Source organism: Rhea americana, unplaced genomic scaffold (genome assembly GCF_003343005.1).
Source record: "Rhea americana isolate MKP2758 unplaced genomic scaffold, rheAme1 scaffold_63, whole genome shotgun sequence".
NCBI classification, from domain to species: domain Eukaryota; kingdom Metazoa; phylum Chordata; class Aves; order Rheiformes; family Rheidae; genus Rhea; species Rhea americana.
The window spans coordinates 2,172,229-2,192,284 of NW_028186790.1; the positions used below are offsets into that span (position 1 = coordinate 2,172,229).

General features: G+C 42.2%; 1 protein-coding gene across 5 annotated transcripts in view; it reads right to left on the reverse strand.

The window, feature by feature from the left end:
• The window catches only part of EVA1A (eva-1 homolog A, regulator of programmed cell death), a 215,535-nt gene that overhangs the window by 61,846 nt on the left and 133,633 nt on the right, over positions 1-20,056 (reverse strand). The window contains exon 1 of one of the 5 annotated variants that reach the window (XM_085320385.1): positions 6,795-6,848. The exons of 2 other annotated variants lie outside the window; for them this stretch is intronic. The gene's annotated coding sequence lies outside the window, so the exon portion shown is untranslated. Of the gene's footprint in view, positions 1-4,153; positions 4,208-6,603; positions 6,657-6,794; positions 6,849-20,056 lie in introns of those variants that run through there. 2 more of the 5 variants (XM_085320384.1, XM_085320386.1) reach the window with 2 other exon arrangements.

The window sequence follows — 20,056 nt, forward strand, 5'->3', positions numbered from 1 at the left end:
GAACCCATGGAGAGCCGGCTGACCAGAAACACTAAGCCCAGGGAGATATCTGAACAGGCACCTACCTCCTGGCTTGGTCCTCTCAGAAAATGGTTCACACAGCGGAGAGCCKTCTTCCTAAACGTCAGCCGAGAAATGGCATTAGCGGTGCATGAGGTGCGCTGTGTCTGACATAGCACCAGCCTGGAGGAGGAGGCGACGCAGACCCCACGCGGGAAGACGCAGTGAGACAGAAGTTAACTTGACAACTGTCGCGGCACGCGTGGTGTGCGCCTTTCTCTCCGGGGAGGGTCTGTGCTGCCACGGGTGTTGTCACTACATACCACCCCTGTTTTAAAGCAGTCAGTAGGAACAGTCAGCATGCCAGGCAGGTTTGCCTAGTAAGCAAACAGAAGGGATTTCAAATTCGACATTTGTTTGCTTTCTAAACAATAAGACTCACTACTGAAAGCTATGGGGACTCTAGCTGGCCCCATCTTCCACGCAGGCCAGCTGTCCTGAGTTTAGGRCAGAGAAGACAGGAGACAATCTCCTGGATGCAAATCAGTTGTTAACTCCTAAGGAGTCGGGCACCCTCCTTACACTGCCGGTGCTCTCAGCCTCCCAGGCTGGCTGAAGAGCACCCTTCTCACTCCTGAAATGCAGCAGATAACAAAAACTACTTTCAGACTTCTTAAAAAAAAAAAAAAAAAAAAAAAAAAAAAAAAAAAAAAAAAAAAAAAAAAAAAAAAACAAGGAAAGGGATTGACTTGTAAGAGCCAGCACAGAGCAGCTCTCTGTTCACTCCTGATCTCCATCACCAGCTGTTGATCACTCCCTGCTTCCAGCTCCTACTTGGGGAAGAGAGATAAGAGAGCGTCCCAGCACTTTGGGCATATCTTTTCTAAGTATTTACTTCTTCTTCCCTGTGTATACCTGGCACCCGACACAACACCTTCCTGTGACATTCATATCATCATTGCTCCTGACAGAGCTTTTTGTATTTGCTCTGTAAAGTACTCAGCTCCAAAACTGCTAAATATACTAATCTAGTTGTTACCAATACATTAAGGGGAAGCAAAGAAATAAAAAATTTAAGCTTACAATCTGCCAGCTAGTCCAAAATCAGAGCATTGTGTTTAGTAAATAAAGAGAAACAACAAACCAGGAATCAGTGGAATTTGAGTCTTTCATGGTCACTGATGTAGTAAATCAGCACTGCAATTTAACACAGCCAAATRTAGTGTAAAGTAATATGTCTGAGGGAAAGGACTGAATTTGAAAGGACATATTTAAATGTGACATTCATGCACTATACTACCTACRAGAAGGAGGCTGGTTTCATTAAAGAAAAATAAACCCCTGAAGATTATACAGTTGATGGATGTATTAATAAATAATAAAAAAAGAGAATCCAAATAGAATTTTAGGCTATGTCAGAGGGAAACACAGTGAACAGTGAAATAAAAGGGGCACAAAATGTATATTATGAAGCTAGTGAAATTAAATCCAACTGGGAAACTACTGAACAGTATCTAACAGATAGTGTGTCAGATACCACATTCTGTTTTTACAATCCTTAGTAAGTACAGTGACTGATGGCCAAGAAGCGTACTCCAGATTTAATTAGTATGCTTTCTCTGTGTATTTAAGTTATAGTAGRACATGCATATTTAAATGATGGCAGCTTAAAATGTTCTCAGCTTTCCATCACACTAGTCTCTGCACAAAAAACTACTTTGAAGTAAGACGGTCAAAGAGGAGAGAGTAGGGAGTGGTGGTCTTTCTTCTGCAGATGGTCAATGGAGGAGGAAAACGTTGAAATATCTTGGTCATGTGTAGAATCAGGGACAGTGCCAAAATCACCTTGGCCAAATCTTTTATTTCTGTAACCACAGAAAGTGTCTGAGCAGTGCAGAACATTTTACAAATTGTGATACAAAAAAATGCCTCCTCCAGTGAAAACTAGCTGCCTCTGATGTGGAAGAGGAAGAAGAGTGAATTGTCACCCTTGGGATAAAAGCAAAGGAACTTTGGCCATGGGCAGCAAAGGAAGATTTTTGGGAACACTGGGTGGTTCTGTAATGTTTCAGATGGCCAAGGGTACATTCAGAGTGACTCACCTTCAGCAAACTGCTGGGAACTTGCATCAGAAAGATGAGGTCTGAGATGCTTTAGCCAGGATTTCCACCAGTGGCTGTCTGGAAATCAAGTATCTCACAGYGAACACTTCAGCCTTCCTTAGAGGTCAAGTTTATTCCCAGTGGGGAAAGAAAACCTTTAACAGTTACCAGAATAAGCTGATCAAGAACTAAGAAGAACTGGAGAAGCAACAGGACTGGCCTTCTCCACTCTATCTCAAAGAAAAATCCGGTATTTATTATAAAATTCTAGCCTCAAGCTTCCTCCCACAGGATAGAGCAAGAATTGTATGAATTAATCAAAAATAACACCTCCAGGGAGGGAGATGATAACTGAGGGGATTGCTAATAGGATGCAGAGGCCTCTCACCTCCTGCTCACCAGTTCAACTCTAAAAGAGGTCAAGAGTAAGGAGGAAAAGCCTCTGGCTTCAAGACTTGTGTTTAGTAGCATGARACAAAACAGCTGGTACCCTTAGCCAGTTTCCCAGAGAGCAAGTAGTTCTGCCACAGGAGCCATCAACACGTCAGGCAGCTCCATCAGAAGCCCCCAGYCAGAAGCTGGAAGAAGACAGAAACTGGCCTTCCAGCCTCAACATTAATCCATTTCATACAGCTGCAAGTCACGCAGTGACAAGGCTCAGACTGGTAGCAAATTTCAGTCTCCAGCAGCAAAGATGTTTAAAAATAGCCAACGCAAATAGGACACTGTTTGGGGAGGGAGGGAGAGGCCTGCACCTTTTTGRATGTGTTTGGCCAGCTGCGGGGACATCATCGTGTTGATCCCAACCATTTCCGCTACGCATCCTCATTGCTATGGCAGTATCCCATAAACAGAGCAGTGAGCAACAGCTTCCTGGAGCAGTGAGGCAAGCTCCACCCTTAGGTATTGACACTGCATTAGAAGAATGAAAACTGATATTTGTACATGACAGCTGAAGACTTTGGTGCATGCAAGTTTAGCTTAATTTGTGCATTAGCACTTAAACACCAAAAGAATCAGAGCCATAGCTAAACAAGAGCCAAGCAGGTGAACCCCAGGGGTTTGATTCAGTCTGAGGGAAATGGCCAGGATCAAGCCAGGAAGCACCCTCAAGTGTTAGCAGGTCAAGTCTGCCCCAGAAATGCTGCTGCTATTGCCCAGGGGAACCGTGGTAGAAACCGAAGCAGGCAGCAGGCAACATGTGGCTGTGTAGTAGACTGGAGCAACCTCYGGCAGGATAGTGAGAACTGCACCAATCTAACACCTCAAATAYGGAAAAGTAGCTCAGAGAAAAGAACTTACCAGAGCCATCAGAAAGCACCAGCCCTTACATTTCTCTCGTGGAGATGTCAGCTATGACTGTGGGCCTATGGAGCAGCTCTGAAGGTCTGKCTTGGGAACTAGAAGCAGCCCAGACCTGCATGTCTAAGCTGTCACAAAGCAAGGCTTGTTTGCCCAGCACTTGAGTAAGGCACAGAAGGTGGAACGGAAGCACATGCTCACCAATCTTCTTGCAGAAAGCTTTCACGGTCTGAGGCCTCTTACAATGCTGGTTCCCCAGCTGCCGTGAAGAAACCCAGAAGAGAGGATTTACCCGGGGTAATACTTTGGTGATGTAACTTAAGACAACGGGATTAAACTGAAACAGACAATTTATGTTGTGCAACAGGAAATATTTCCAGACAGTAAAGTCTGTTGGGCTCCAGAACACTTTCCCAAGGTAAGCAGCAGAACTGGAATCACCGTCTTTTGACTCATCTGTCAAAGCTAAGTGAACATTCAAAGTGTAGTAAAGATAACATTCTTGTGCAAGGAGAGAGATGGGACAAGGACCCTACTCATCAGCATAAGCTTTTACATAGAATAAGGTTCTGCTAATAGAACAAGAAGCTGAAATTTTAGCAGGCAAGGAAATCAACAAAGTCAGAAAGCTCCCGTTGATACTCCAGACCACTCAGCTCCATCATGATCTCACCCTCAGAGGGTTTCTCTTGTCTTTCTTTCTCCTGTGCAAGTTGCAGACAAAAGGAGATGAAGGGACTGCTTCTTACCTGCCCTCAACTGCTGTAGATCAGGAATAACTTCACTGAAGTCAGTGGACTGATGCCAGCTTAAAATGAAGTGGAATCAAATTTAGATCCCAAATAGCTAAGGATGAAATCATGTTGTTCTTATCTCAGCCCCTACATAGCTTAAGTTTTAGGACAGTTCAGAAACAGATATTACCAAAAACTGCATTTGAAACAGAGCCCTTAGCTCACCTCCCAAAATCCAAATAAAGGGCTAGATTTCTAGTGATTCAATTCCTATTCACTCTTTAGGCACCTAAAAGTGGCATCTGAAGTGTAGTTAATCCCCCCTAGTCACTTTGCACAGGCAACAGAGAGAGATAAACCCCTCCCAGAGATGATTCAATTCACCAAAGAAAGAGTTGATTTGTCTGTTGGACTTCTGTAAAGATGCCAGTCTGCCACTCTATTTTCTTTCCTATCAAGAAATACAAAACACAGTTCCAGACAATACTGTTTCTTCCTCTCTTTAGAGGTGCCAGGAGTGATTCCTGCTGCAGCCTCTGTCCTCCCTCTCCTATGTGAGCTCTTTAGTCTCTTTGCTACATCTCTGCTAGTAAAGCAAACGGTGCCGTAGCCACTCTCTGGCCCTGAAGCCAATTAGCACAGCCCAAGGTGTACTTATTATTAAACTCTCTTATGCTCTAAAACAAGGTGGCCATATCCAAACTGCCTTTTTAGAGAGATCTTGGCCAACGTTAACTCCCAACAACACCCGGGAGTTGTCCCAGGCCAAAGTAATGCCCAGGGCCATGCTAACARTGTAGTAGTATAGACCATCAAGACCAGCTCACTGGAACAGACGCAGCCTAGCTGCATCTGGAATGCCGAAGGCGAAGAATATTTTTTGAAAGATCAATTAGGAGTAGCCTGAGAAATGGGAACACTCGAAAGAGTATTTCTACTCAGCTCAGTTTTGAAAATAGGCCTTTCATATAGGAATTATGGAACAGATTTGGAGGTTTTTTACCTAGAAATGGGTTCCAGGCACARCTGTCAGTAATGCCTCCCGGGTCACCCGCTGCTTATGGCAGCAAGATGAACGAAGCCAAGGMTGGGCAGGGAGCATGAACTTTCCTCAGCCATGAGAGATGACTTGCCTCGGCTGGAGACCAAGGGAAGGAGTCACACAGCTGTTATCCGTGATGTGCTCGAGYCTTGGTGAAGGCCCCCTTCTCACGTCGTCCTCTTGCACCTTCTCCCACTGCGCTCCCACCCTGGGGAAGGGGGCCTGGGGAGGACTCTGCTACAAAACTGACTTAAACGAAGGACGGCTGAGAGAGCAGTATGAATTGAGCAATGACTTGGAAGTAGATACACTGTACACAAAGCATTAGGATCATTTTTCCCAGGGCCARCTCCCTGGCTTTTTTCCCCAACTTTTAATTAGCTGGTAAATACTGTACATATAATTGACCTTTCTAAATGCTGCCGAATAGCTGGAGGTGCTGGGAGCTAATCCTGTCTGTGAAGACCCCGGGGTAGAGCAGCACTAGCACTGACTCTATCTGCTGGAGTATAATGCTCTGCAAGTTCTTTTTTCCCCTCTTAGTGGCATGTTGAAATTTACTGTCCTGTGTCAGTGAGTTCAAGAAAGCCTTTTAACTCTGAAAGCTCCGGGAACTAGCTCCAGCACATGCTTCAGGATTTATCTGTCAGCTCATTATGCCTCGTTTGTCCAAGAAACAGTCAAGACGGAACGAGTCAGGATTGACAGAAATAGCACATGAAGTCACATTCTCTCCACTTTAAAGCACAAACGCTTGTGTCGTTTTCTTACAAAATAAATAAATATATTGTGYGAGCAAATAAGGAAATCTCAGAGGAAAGGCATCGCAGGCAGGTTTTGCAGATGCCAACTGATTTATGCCTGCTCCTCTTTTAGTGAATATAACGCAGATTCTAGTAATTATCAGTTTCTGGTTAGAAAARCTATCACCGGGACTGTGCACACTCACAAGCCCCTTGAATGCTAGAGCAAAGAAAGCCTGAGGAAAAATCTTCCACCGGAGTAAACACTAGACTGAAGCTGAAAGACAAACACGTAAGTGAAAATGCTGTGCACCCAGCGCTGTTTCCTTCACCTCTCTTCACTGCCGTTCCAGGTTTCYGCACAGCTCCACGCTGTTTTCTTCCTCCCTTAAATAGCTTTTTCCTTCCATCCGCTGACATATGGAATCACTAGTGTATGCAAAACAGCATCAACACCGGTCCTCGCAGCCGCTGACCTGCTCTGTAACGCCCGTTTACCAAAGCCTGGCGCGGGGCTGCCGGGTTACCCAGCCAACATCCCTTCCTCTGGCTCCCCTGCTGCAGGGCGGCACTCACCAGCCGGGCACTCAGACCCACAGCACCAGCATCCCGCAGCTGCATCGCTCCCGACCCCTCTCCCCCCGGCACCGCTGCCTTCTCCCCAGCGCACGTCTGCCTACCTGCGCAAGCAGCCCAAGGACCGTTACTGYGAGCCCTCCGTCGCCTCCCCACATCCCTCCCGGAAAAGTTTGCAGAAGAGAGGACGCTTCTGCTCGCGCCGCCTCGGATTCACAGCTGCCTTCCCCGGTCCTGCAAAGTCCCAGCGGCCACGGCTCGGCCGCCCCACTTGCAAAGAAGAAAGTTGTTTTACCGTTCAGTTCTCGGCGTTTCCCCAGCAGCGAGCTGGGAGCCGAGCCCGTGGGGATGGCAGAGAGCAGGAATGCAGCGTGACAGGCGGGAGCATGAGGTATGTTGGCGTTGCCCTCTCACATCCTCCCCAAAAGCCGCGAGTCGGGAGCGGGTGAGCGTGGATGTGTGTGCGTCTGCGGGAGGAGAGCGAGGCAGCGAGCGTTTTGGAGGGCAGTAACAGGAAATGACACAGAAACTTCACCAGGCTCCAATCCAAACTTGGCCCCTGACATGAAAGGGGAGACAAATGGGGGGGGCGGGGGGGGGGAGAAATTTTTCCCCCTCATTAACCAGCCTAAAAATCTGCTGACTGGGGAAAAAAAAACAGTACAGTGACAAGTTTTATTAAAGCAGGGAATGAATGGGGGTGAAGGGATTCCCATCAGAGTTTATTTCTCTGAGCAGGAACAAGGTGGTGAATTTAGACACCCAGAGCRAAATTCAGTTGTGCTTCCTCCCCCCACTCCATAGACCCTTCCCCACCACATAAGCCCCTTGTTTTCTATGACTTTATGGCCTCTCTAAATCCCCCAGATACGCCAGCTCACATCTAAGGGGCTGCAGGGAAGAAAGAAAGTTCACCAGTTGTCCTATGTGTCCCCTGGACTGCCCTGCACCCCTTTAGGACAACACTGGCTGCAGGTCACGCACAAGCAAGCCTGGAGAGGTAGCTTTCATGCTATGTAACRACTGCATGAAGAAGAAGATCATGGTGGGCATGTGGTCAAGCCCYTGCCTTAATGGATAAAAATCTACTGCTTTAACTGAATCAAGCTGAGATGGGTACCTTCCAGYAAGACAAATGCTCTGAGCACTTTTCCTACATACAAAACACAAGAGGACATCGGCTTCTGCTCTGGGTGGCWGGTTTAAGGCATCCCTTAGACCTAAGAGCTTGCACTGATGTTTCCTAGAAGGCAGTCCAGACTCAGCTCGATTTTAGATTCCTTATAAATCCCGCCTGGCTTTGCAGCAGACAGTGTCTTAACCCCTCTGGGCAGGATTCTGTAGGACTTTCTAAGAAGGAYGCTGTGTCCTTTTGCCTTCCTTACTTGAGACCCATGCCACTGCTGCTAGGATGGAAAAGGTAGTTGCTAGTCACGTCCACACAACAGGTCAGTCACTATACACTGAGGGTCAAATGGAAGCTTTCTGCTTGGAAGTAGGTGAATCAGCCCTCATCCTGCTCCAGGACATCYCACAAGACACGGTAAGTTCTGTGGACAGCTGGAACCCCAGCCAAAACTCAGATTCAACTTTTTCCTGGAAGGAAAATACACACACAGTCATCTCKGCCACAAATATGAAAGTGGTAGGAGACTTTTTTCTAAAATTTCTCCGGGTAAAGACAGCCTCACTGAGACCTCTCCATTCCCTAATCAACTTAATAGGAATGTAATACTCCTATTAAAATAAGAATTTTTAAATATTCCTATTTAATATCCTATTTAATWGGAATATCTTAAGGCCAGAAGGGTCACCGTGATCATTTATTCTGAATCTCTGCATAGCTCAAGCCAGAGTGGTGCCCAGAGTCAACATCAGAACTGGTATGAATTATACCACATCTTTCCAGGACAGATCCCACCTTGAATCAGACACTTTCAGTAAAGGAAATCTACCCTGGATAAGTTATTTCAGTGTCAAGAAAAAAGGCTGCCTTTTCATTCTGAATTTGCCTGGCCTACTTCTCCAACCTTAGCTCTGGCTGTGCTTTTGTCTCCGAGACTGACAAGCCATCCCAAATCTCTTTCCCCTCTGAAGATATGTCTGCCCTGCCAGTGGAGGATGGGGCTGTTCATGAGACCAGATACAGCCATATTTGTGGTCAGCCATCAATCTACCCCAGGAAGTGAGTCCAGCCCATATCTCTAGAGGTTTCCAGAGCATTTTGTGACTCACAGCCTAAACAGAGGTCCAAACTCACATGATCACAATTTGATCAGGTATGGACAGGAAAGGCAACAGCCCACCAAGGAACAGCTCAGCCCCAGTTCATCCTCAGCACGACAGGAATATTGTACACCTGGGCATAGTTTRGGTTCTCTCAGTGTTTTGGTGGAAAGCACTCCAGCCATGCAGCACCAAGTGGCGACTGGAGCCTGCCTTTCCCTTGCCATGTAGGCTTGACCTTGCAAAACCACAGACAAGTTATCTCGCAACCTTGTCTTGAGGAAATGAAATGAAATGAGGTTATGAGATTTTTTCGGTCTCCCACGGCAAGGCAGGTTTTATGGACAGACCACAAATCAAGCCTGTCACTCCTTTCAAATCAATTTCCACTGCACTAAAGTCCTTTTTGAAATGTGTATAGCAGAACTGAATGTGCTATTACAGGAATGATCTCACCTATGCTGTAAATTTTTAGGACACTTAGAAGGATATCCACTCACTCCATCAGAAGCATCTCTCTCCTCGCTGTGCCTTCATGAATTTGGTAGTGTGTTAACAAGCTGAATAAGGGATTTAGTGGTATAGTATCATTTTACTCCAAACTTCAAACTCCACAAACCTTAAATACAAAACACTTTAAGATTTGGCATTTATACAATGTTCAGCATATGCTTTGATCCAAACAAGGGCTTTGACCTGCCTAACCCTGGGTGTATTTTTTTTTGGCTTTTGTGAATGACTTGAGCACAATCTTAAGGTATCAGTTGTCACTCCCTTAACAAGAGGTTATTTTCAATTAATCAAAGAAATATAAACAGAGCCCTGCTCTGAGTTCAAATAAGCTCAGAGTAGTTATGCCCTTAAAACAGATGTCTAAGGCTGTGTCACGTTTCACATCAGAGCTGCTATACCGTCAAGAAGAGGCCTTGCAGAGCTGTTTGTTCAGCAAGTTCAAAAAGCTACCATTAGCTCCAAACCCTGATTTATTCCAGCAGAGCCCACTAAAGCCAGTGAAAGAGGCTGCCCATGTTGTCAGCTAAGGCATCCAGGTCAAAATCAGATTTCTAAGGACTTTATAGATTAGAGAGACTAGTGGAGGGGGGATTAGAGAGCACCACGCTATTTGCGGTRTAATGGCAGCTCTGAATCAAGCTCATCATACTATACCTACAACCAGATTGCTCCATAGTTCTTACTCTGACAAGGTAAAAATAAAATAAAAATGGAAGCRATTGTTGGTGCACCCTTATTCCATGGACATCTTGTGGTGATGACTTATGTTAGCCACATCTGTACTACAGGAATGAGTAGCATCAAGAGCTGGTCTTTGGCCCTGAGGCCAGCAGGCATAGCCTAGCCACATGCAAGCTTTAGGAGCTAAGCTCCCTTGACCACCAGAACAGAAAGGCCCCATCCCAAACTGCTTTTTGGGAATGSGCTCTGTCTGATGCTGATGTTCAAGTCATGCCAGAGGGCTATATAGGAGAGTGCTAGTTGGATGGGGATAAACACTGTGCCTGGGACCATGCTAACAACTTAACACTGCAAACAACTGAGTTCTAGTGCCTGTTMTCTCATGCTATTTAATTAACTAAACTAATTATTGAAAAACAGGAGCACCTAGCTAGTCTCAGAATGACAAGTTACCCCAAAACCCCACAAAACTCTTTCTTCATCTCAAGGTCTTGGATAAAGGTAATCTAGCCTCTACAGATCTCAGACTTCTCTACAGAGCTTTAACATCCTTATTCCTTGCACTTTGGACACTCTGATTTTTGTCTGTAAGCTGTCTGGGGCAAGCACCATGAAGTTCAAAGCATAAGTATGGCTCCTTAAATCCATGTGGTAGATTTCATTTCCCCTCAATTTAGCCATCYCAAAGTCAGATCTAAGCTAATCACCTCTGCTTTCTCTCTGCAGTTAATAGAGATGGGCATTTGCAGAGGATAATTAATTTCATTTAAACATAGACATTCAAGACTAGTGAGACAAGTCACCTCTGGAGTTGGTCCTCCTGTTCCAATGACTGTGGAGGGAGCCTGGCTGATTCTTTTAACCTAGATATTTAATCTTTTAGTGTCTAATATGGGGGCTAAAAGCAAGATCTGTATCTATTCTATATAACACACCATGTTTTCTTTTACTTCTATAAAATAGACACATAATAAGAATACAGTGTCCGCATTCCTTTTGATGCCAGAAACAGATAATATTGTGTATCCTCTGGATGAGGTAGACTTACTAGGCCATTAGGTTTCATGCAATTACTTCTGCAGCCCAATAAGCTGTGTGCCACTAAGGCATATCTTTTCAGCTGGGCATCCACTCTGGATTGCAAGATGTCAAGAGAGGGAGAAATCACAGTGCCTTTCACAATTTCATTATCCTCAGTATAATAGATTAATTTTCAGCTTGAAATAGTCTGAGGTAGCTTCCAATACTTGATTTTGCTGTACCTTTTCATATACAACTCAAGCTACCCTTACTAGGTGTCATTTTCTCGTAAAAACTCTTACTCATTACGATCAAGACAGCTTTCAAATGTCTGATAAACCAAGTCGGYTGAGCTTTTTAAATCTCTCATAAAAAGAGAACAGCAACATCCGAATATTTGAGAGTAGTTACCTTGCAATTAGCTTCATTAACAGTGAACACCACATTTCCATTTTTATCTGAAAATAAGATTAATGGCATAGAAAAGGCATGTCTCAAAAAAAACAAATTTTGCCTGTGTATTTGTGAGAACGTGTAACATGCAACCCTCTTCCCATAGTCATTCCCATGCCAGGTCTTTAATTATACTAGRTACAATACTAGGTATTTAATTCTACTAGGTTTAGCTGCCCTATCCAGAAAAGCTACTGAGATTCTAGAGAATTACAAGCTCTGTTTCACCCATCTGCTTTATTTAGGAGAATAGTTCAGAGCGCAGTTTGAAATACATGGCCTGATGGTTCATAGTGGAAAACCAGTGGGACTTGTGGCTGAACATGTCATCGGATGAAGGACCTGCATTGCTCTGAATAGGGCTATAAGAAGGGAGTCAAACTTCTTTCTTTATCCTGTTGGTAAATCTTTATCTAAACCACATCACAAACAATGTGCCAAGAACTGTTTCTATTAGCTACACTCTCATCTTGTCTTCTAATTCAAGTGAAATCTCTTCCAGTAGAGAAAGACTATATAATTTAAGCCATTTACAAAAGCAGTATTAAGGTCTACTAAATTCAAACAGAAGGAATAAACTATCTTACAGTTTTTATCTCCACACAATTTTGTGTTTARCATTTTCATGCTAAAATTTCTGAATCCCACATGCAACTGTAACATCATAGAGGCGAGGTTTTTTTCGGCTTTTGCAATTTTAGAGAGAGTCACTGCAGTTTTCATAGATTTTCATTAGATTATCTCTTTTTTAAAAAAATATTCCCATACAGGTACACCTGCCCATTCCCATTTAATTTTTGATATTTATGAAACCAGCTACATGGATCTGAACACGCAGTGACCTTTAAAAATGAATAAAGATCTGCAACATTTAAATCCTACATACTTTACAGCAGGAGAAAAGCTGATTTCAACTTCTTCCCTCTCCCTGCCCCCCCAAAAACAAATAAGAATTGTTTCTCTCAAGTCTTTCCCTCTCCAGAAAAATCTGACCTACAAATAGCTCTCTCATAACTCAGTAGACTAGTTTAATGCTCAGATGGATTTATCATTAACCACATAAGCACATGTTGTCCATTCTGTCCTACCTAATGAATGTGCTATAAATAAAATATCTCTGAAAGCAGGTTTCACCATACTTATCCAAGCTGTTGCTGCAAGTCCTTGTAACTCCTAAACCCACTTACGTTAGAAACATTAATCACTTGATTAAAATTCAAAGCATCAGCTTTCTACAGCTGAAACTCCCTAGCACTTGACTTTGGCTAGACCTCTAACCTTAACTTACCACTTTCAGTCTTACTCCACATTTTCTCCCTCACTGCAACATTAATGTAGAAGAGACTTGCAAAGTCATTTTTGAAAGGTATTTTTAACCTAGGAACRTCTTAGTAAGAGGAGTACTTGGCACGGAAACTCTAAAACAAAATCCTCTCCATTTTGTTTGGCATAGCAATCTGAAAATACCAGAAGTGCATTTCACCACAGATAAAGAAAACTTATGTCATTAAAAACCCRAGCAATGTAAAGAAAAAGGAAAGTCTTTCAGAAAAGACACTGTGAGTGTAATTCCTACTTATYCCACAAACATTTTGTATGATCATAGGATTATGTGTAGAGTTTGCATTTTTCATCTTGAATGAAGGAAGCTGAATCAAGCCAACTATTAATTCTGGTTCGCCTGTTCATTTATGAAGAATATACATGGACAGTTTGGATTGTTTTCTATTTATTTTAACTGACAAAATAGAGATCACAAACCATCTAGACAAAAGTTTTGAAAAGCACAGAGAAATAAAAGCTTAATTGTAGGAAATTATTCTTTAAAATCATACATTTTAGCGTGGAAATAGGAAGATGAAGATAAAATTCCTAGAAGGAAAGATACGGCTAATGACAGCCTGAGAGGAAATGATCACACATTCTCAGTTCTTCTGATGGATGTTCTTCTAGCCTTATTAATCTGAAGTCTGTAATGTCGATAAATCACTGAAGTATGATAACAGATGAAGGTGAATTAGGATGTAAAATGATCCATGGTGAAGGATTACAATAAAAGAGGAAAAGGAGGGGGAGCCAAGTATACTTTTATAAACTGCATCCTCAGCTTGTGAGGACTTGTAGCTAATAAATGTCATTCCTTTTCTACATTATCTAGTAGATTAAGAATGTTTCTCAATGTATAACTGCTGGGAAGCCTTCATAGCACCTTCTCTTGTTACTCCAGGAGGTTTACATTACATCAATAGCTTTATTTTTCCAGCAATTATTATTTCATTTACAAAGAGGAACTTAAAAGTATCTTTCTTCTTTTAACCATTTGTGGAGGAAGCAGGCTCCAGCAATAGAAAAAGAGAATCCAGGCAAAATACTGATGGTTTTGTACTTAAAGGTCAGAATCTGCTTTTAGATTCCAGCAGGTCTTCTACTCTGACCTGTCTGAATGACCTTATGTCAGCAAGGTTTCTATGCCCCCAATTAGCCTGTATACAGAGCTGTTGCTTTCTATACTCAGCAGAGCCATGCAGCTATCAATCTACATGTACCTGAGCAGTTTGCGGTTTTTAATGAAAACATTTCCCAAAGTGCTACACAAGTAAATAAATGCATTCGAGATGCTCTTGCTGATCAATCGTTCAGTTCCCTTCCATTCTCTTCCCTCTACTAGTGGATTTTATTCTATAAAAGACAGCTTGGTTGTCCAAAGCAAACCAAGACCAAGTTCATATACTGCAAATTCGAAACTGAAGATTACTAAAACCAGGCAGAGGAAAAGTGACACTTCAATATGGCAAAACTGAGCTTGAACCACAAAAGCCAGAGGCTTATCAGACACCTAGGAGAAAAGGGATRGAAATGCACTTGATGCCTTCAAGGATGCGTTCAACTCATGTATAAATTTGTGTGGCTTCCTATGAAGGTTTCAGYCAGTTTGGCCACACCACGGAGAGATCTCCAAGCTGATGCCCTACCAAGCTGGTAATGTTGCCTCACTCTGCAAGACAGCAGTTGGTGGTTGGATATATAAGCCCAGTCCAGATGCACCAAGGTATGCAGGTGTCATTGCTTCTTGAAGTAATAAGCCATTTCAGCAGAGCACAGTAGCTTGGGTGCAGTGTGGACATAGTCTTACTTCTCGTGGAGCCAGGAAAAAAACACCTCCATACTGTACAGTACTTTGTAGTAATTTCAGTTGCGGGGTTATAGTGTGGTTTCACTATAGTCCCCTTGCCTTGACTATAGCTGAAGTGTCTCTGGCACCATCTTTGTCAGTGCTTCTAGCTTCAGGTTGCAGCAGCTAACCAAGATACCAGCTGGGGAGCCAAAAGGGACAGCCTTTGGAGGGATGGGATATTCCTGTAACAATTAAGGGCAACATTCCTTTATTGGCTGTCTTATACCCCATGCAGTGGTGGGACAAGTATTTTTATTGCTTCTGTTTTYGCAAAGGTTTCCGTGTGTAGCTATGTTTTAAGTGAAATACTGAAAACACACATGAATGGATTATAGGATTATCCTCCTGAYTTCCTAAGTCAATATGATAGAGAACAGGAAGCAAGTACAGTGATACGTTAATGTAAACTCTAAGCTGAATTGTGTAATTCTGCCCATACAAAAACCAGAAGAGTGTGGAAGAGGAGAAATGAAGAGGAAAAGACAATATAAAAAAAAATCCTATAAATTGGCTCTAGCATCTGAGAAGAATACAGTAGAATACCTGATGGCCAGTGTTCCAATTTCAGTCCTACTATGAATGGACGCAAGAATCTGTGGCACAGAAATAAGTCAGAATTTMTGTCTTAGTGAACATACTCTGTTGGAACAATCTAACTCATCTCAGGGGAAAACGTAAGTCTTACAGATATGATCCTTGCCAGATGTCTGTTTATATAGACAATTGATCACTAGCAGATTATTTTAAGATGCCCACATTTTGGCTGAAACATAGTTACTTCCACCTCAAGGGCAGTAATTCTTGAAATGTAAAGAAATGATTGCTTGAGATCAGAGTATAAATAATTACACCTTGATGCTACAAAAGCCACTCCTCTTGAAGTATGGAGGCAGCTCAAAGAAATAAAGAGGTRTCCGGGCCCTCTTTTCATTACTCTTGAATAAAGTAGAGTACTTTTCTAGCTTGGGATTCAGGCCTGGAAGCACATCTGGAAGTATCTATCCTTGCTTGCATTAGATCTGTGCTACAATCAGGAAATCAAGGCTTCTAATATCTCTAATATCTGTAATATCTATAATATAATATCTCCGGGCTGAAAGTAAGTATTATTGTTTATTATATTAGATTCTTAAAACTTGCTAGTATCACAGGCACAAAGGGTCAGCTGCAAAGCCTCGGCATGCCACAGCAGTTCTCCTGCGGAGTCAAGTGTTTGAAAATCCACTGATGAGCTAGCACATCRAAATCTCTCCAAACTGCACGGTTGTTCTGCTTTTGGCAAAACAACAAAACAACACACTTATCAACCAGTAGTCACCGCAGAATTAATTAATAATTAACTGCTATCACTTACCTGCAGGAGGGAAAGGAATTGCAACACAGGGAAAGGAGGAGCCTTTGGCAACACACTACAAGACAAAAGGACAAAGACAGCACTTCTCCGCAAGCTCACCTGGCACAGGAGGCACGAATGAAACACCACCTTGCAGTGCCAGCATTGWGCTGATCATCAACAAACCCTCATCTTCTTGGCATGGCATTTTTTGAATTTAACAGCTGGAAAGACCTTTAAAATCACAGGTGGAGCTGCCTCTGGTCACAGGAACAGCCCCGTCTCCAGCAGCAGTRCTGCTGCTAGGAGGCATTACATAAATGAGTTCACATCAGGTCACAGTCAGGAGATGGTCAGAGGCAGAAACACTCCAGCAGGCATTATTTTTCCACAGTACAGCCAATAGCAGGCAAATTTTTAAACAGTAAAATATCACTGTGGTTGCAGATGGCATATATAAATAGYAAAAGGGTTTTGCAGTCAATTTGCACGACTGACTCCAACACCACCTTTGCAGCATAAAGTTGGTGAAATAGACATAAATTTATAAAAACATCCATTTAAATTAAGGTGTATAACTCACTGGAGGACCTTCTAGGGAAACTTCAGTGTTTCGAGGCCAAAGACTGATTTTAAAATCTGATCCCTTGAGCAGCCACCTAGCTACGACGATGGTTCCACATGTTAGAGAAAAAGTGGGAGACCAAGAATCCTGTTCTTAAAAATTAATGATACTAGTACTCAGGGGAACCATGAWTGCCTTGATACCACTTGTATCTGCTCTTCACATTTCAAACAGTACAGCAGAGTGACAACCAGAGAGTCCCAAGAAACTGCAGACTTTGTGCATCAAGGGGCTCTGCAAGTAGTGAGTTCACAGGGCAGGAGCAGGGATTTCCAAATTGGGCTTCATCCCAAGTCCAGAAGTGGAAATGCTCATGGTCCTGGAAGTTCACACAAAAATTCTATGATGGCACATTAAAGGGGGTTCACAAATAGGAAACTTTTGGGATGGGCTCTTGAGAGTTTCAGTCAGATGCTTCTATTCATGTCTTGTTAAGGGTTAGCAGACTGTACTCAATGTCTCAACATAGCATTCTCACCACTGGGAAGATGATGAATTTCAGCAAAAGGCTTAACATATAAATAAGTTGCCAGAAAAACCAGCTTCCTGAAGCTTATAAATTCTGCCTCGACTTTTAACAAAGATGGCAAACTTCTCCTTAAGCCCCCAGTGTCTAAAGCCTGCATCCAAACCTGTCAYTGCAAAGAAATACAGCCATTCTCTGTGAAAAATAGTCATGTGTCTCTCTAAACAACACAGGTCATCTCCTTTTTTATCCATTAACAGGTGGCTCATCTGCATTCCCAGAATTCACTTTTGTTGACATGCTCTGGACAGCCTGAGCTAAGAATCATGAACATAATATCCCTTCTTCCTGACTCGTGTCATTGTAAGATCTCAACCTGAAATTCCCAGGGCCCCAGAGGAGGAATCTTTCTTTCCAACATACCAGTGAGTGCTAAGCTCCTATATACTGCTATTTTTTGAATAGTGTGGTCTATCAGGTTGACCTGGCTAGATGAATACAACTATGGGATAGACAGGGAGGTTTCAAAATACAAAAAACAGAGAGTTTAGAGCAGCACAACATGTCAAACTCTCCTTCAGCTTCCCTAAGAATTCCAAAAAGATTTCCATGCCCTGATCCTCGTCTTTCTTATCTGGATCCAGGACATCTCAAAGACATATGAAAGGACCAGATGAATACAGTGGCCAGCAACAATAAACCTCTGGCTCCATGGAAAGAGATATAAAGCTCTCATCAAAATGGTCAGAAAGAATTCCTTTAGGAACTGCAGACTACTTCAAATCGTACCCACTTTCACACAARTACAAGGTGCAATTCTTTGCCATTGACAATGCAAAACAAAATACATAAAAGGACATACATTTCAAAAAAATCAAACCACTTTAATATCCTATCAAAATAATATGCTGCACTTCAAACATTCCTCCCCCTAGGCTGGAAAAACAATGAATAMTTGAAAGGTGCATAATCATTGTGTTTAATGCACTACTGGAAGGTATTCAAATAGTTTTTGGACAAGTGCAGGAATAGAACAGAAAAAAATAGATCAGTTCAAATCAGATGATCTTCCCAAATATTCCTCCTATCAACTATCTGAAAGAGCACAAAAATGAGGAGGTTCTGGAAACTAACTGCTAGCTAGGAGAAACTGGTACGATAATAAACAACAGTCACATTTAGAAGGTTAAAAATTAAAAACTCTTAAGTGAAATCCAGTAACTGTTTGTGTTTGCCCTCAATTCACTGCAATACAATGATTTCTGTAACTCCTGGTACATTTTATAAGGTGGCAAATACATTGATGCTCTCCACGTATCACATACGTATGAAGGGGGTAAATAGGCCTATCTAAGCTTGCCTGTTTGACATTGATCCCAGAAAAATAATAAAACAGCTATGAGGCTCAACAAATAAATAATTAATGTCAATCAGCAATGGTAAATGGAAAAAGATCCTTGTGAAATTAATCCAATTTCATATGTTGATGGGCCTACAAATGTGACTGATTGAAAAAATTAATAGGGTTGCTGTAGCAGGCTTTCAGAAGCACCAGACTTGAATTACTGAACAATAAACTCGACTGGTATAAAATCAGCACTGGAAACCAGTTTATTGGTATCTTTCCAAATGTAATAGCAAACTGGGAATGAYCACTTACTGAGTGAACTTTTTGTACTGTCCCATGTAGATCCTACCTTACCATTTTCTATTAAATATTTTTACCGTCGACATGGAAGAATGAGTTAAACTGTTACTTAGCAAGTTTCAGAAAGTTTGGGAAGTGGTATGGAACAAAAACGACAACTAAATAAAGCACAGTGATTCACGGAACTTAGTAAACTGCACATAAGCCAACAGTATGAGTTTCAGTGCRGACATATGCAAAGTGCTGCATATAAGAATAGACAGTGGAGACCTTGCTTCTTAGACATGAGACAGSAGGTCAGAAAAAGCAATTTCAAAAAAGTCTAGAAAGCTACAGTGTCTAATTGGTTTAATATGGACTACCAGCTTGAAATCTTCAACAGGGTAATGAACATACCAGAGAGGTAATATCAAGTATAAGCAAAAAAATTATACTTCATCTCAATTTTGTATTGGTGCAACTGTTACTGATACACAGAGTCTATTTCAGAAGCTGCAGATACTAAGAAATCACAAAGAATCAAGGGAAAAGCCACAAGAATGAAGAACTCAGAAACTTCATTCTGGAGAAAGACACAAGRAGCTTTGTTTGTTTGATTTTGCAAAGAAAAGGCTTCTTAATCACAGAGTACAAGCAGTTAAAGAGGAAAAAAACAGCTAATGAGGGTTCTTCAGGCTAGGAGCAAAAGATCTGGTGATGACTGACAGCCAGAGGTTGAATCTTGACATTCAGAAATGAATCCAGATTCTTTGACAATTTTGCAAGGCTTGCAAGGTACTTACAGTCACCAGAAATCTTCAAATGATGTTTTTTGAAGTTTTACTCCAGTTCAAATAGCAACTAAGGGAAGTCTTAGGGCCTCCTAGTCTCAGTAACCTACCAATTAAGTGACAGGGCTTCGAATGCTTCTATGATAAGTTGTTTTACAACCTAATAAATGTCATCTCTTGGGAAAGGATTCTGCACTTGCTTCAGCACATGACTAATGGACMACACAGAGTAACTGATTTCCTTGTTGTCTGCTCCCATCAAAGAGCAATTAATATAATGATTCTTCAGCAATAATAGATAAATAATACCTGTCTAATACTTGCAGAGGATGATCAGAGAATGAATCAAGCAATTAATTCCTCGTTCATATGCTTTCCTCTTACTCAAGTTCCCTCTAGCACATTAAAGTCCCAAAGSCAATGTTCACTTAATCACAGGAATATGTGCTGAATATGTGTTTCTTTCCACCGAGCACTGGAAGAGAAGGGAGAGAAGGGGATTTGGTCTTCTGTGACCCTYAGAATGACATATTTTGTCACTACCAACCAGAAGATTTCACAGTGAAAACTGAGGTTCTTGTACGGACTGAGTTAAATATGCTTCTGTGATTAGCATACTTCATCTGTGTCCATTCACACCTGCCTTT